This window comes from Orycteropus afer, unplaced genomic scaffold, assembly GCF_000298275.1.
Source record: "Orycteropus afer afer isolate SDZICR_OR568_19922 unplaced genomic scaffold, OryAfe1.0 scaffold01411, whole genome shotgun sequence".
Taxonomy (NCBI): Eukaryota; Metazoa; Chordata; class Mammalia; order Tubulidentata; family Orycteropodidae; genus Orycteropus; species Orycteropus afer.
The window spans coordinates 107,135-108,384 of record NW_006922998.1 but is presented as its reverse complement, the minus strand read 5'-3'; positions in this window follow the sequence as shown (position 1 = coordinate 108,384).

Genomic DNA, 1,250 nt, shown 5'->3' with positions numbered 1-1,250 from the left:
TTCAGTGTGTCTTTTGAGATTTTGGTTTTTTGTTCCTGGCTGCCCTTTCAGTTCCTGCCATTTTGGGTAGAAATTTAGAGCATGGTAAGTCTTCCACCTAGTGGACAAAAAGTATAACTCTCTGCACAATCCTTTTTTTTTCTTCTAAGGGTGCATTTTGGCTTAGTGTACCCTCTTGGCATGTGCTGATTCTTGGTAAGATGGGGAGCTCCCCTTCTAAGGACCACAACAGATTCCCCTCTGGAACTCCTGCTTTGTGTATGGTCAGGAATGATGTTGCCAATATGGTTCAGTACCTAGAAAAGTGACATGGACTTACCATGGAAAATAGTACTGATCCATGGCCATATTATGGTGGTTTGGGCTCAATAAAATAATTTTTCTGCACTGTGGATTAGAAACAAAAGGGGCTGTAGAATAAATAAATAAGCTAGGTTAAGTTTTAGGTGCCTAGTAAGTTCATCTTTACCACTTACTCTCTCTCTCTGTCTCTGACTCTGTACCTGTCTCCTTAATGAAAAGGTATCAACTTGACTGGGAAATCACTCTTAGGAAAACTAACAGGCTTATTAAACTGGCTCAAACCCTAGCCTAAGTTATGGGTTACAGTTGTAGTAACTATAAACCCACCCAAGTGAGAAAATTCCATTTAAAAAACCAAAAACCCTAAAAAGAGCAATGAGTTCATGATTTACTCTAGCCTAACTGCCTTGTTAAAAGGGGAGAAAATATCATTTTAGGAAAAAGAGAAAGCTTCTACAGTTACTGTCTTCATTATCCCATACTACTATAAGAGAAATACCACAAGTGATTGTCTTTAACAAACACAAATTTATTTTCTCAGTTTAACAGCTTAGAAGCCCGAATACAAAGTGTTGGCTATAGGAGAGGTCTAATTGTCTCTTGGTCCTAGGAGGGTCTCAGCACAGGAATTCTGAGTGCAAACAATGTACTCTAATCCTGGATCTTCTTTCTTGATTGTAATAGGTCCTTCTCGCTGCTTGTTTCACTTTCCTTTTATCTCCTAGGGTGAAAAGTGTTGCTTGCCACACCCCAGGAAAATTCCCCTTTAATCAGATCAGGGCTATGTGGGATTAAGGGTGTATACCCATCCTAATCCTTTTACAACTGACCAGTTTATTGCATCAGATCACATTATGGAAAATCATTCCATTATAGCTAAATTACATCATTACCTAACTGCCAAACCACTGAGAATCGGCCCAGCCAAGTTGACACATATTTTTTTT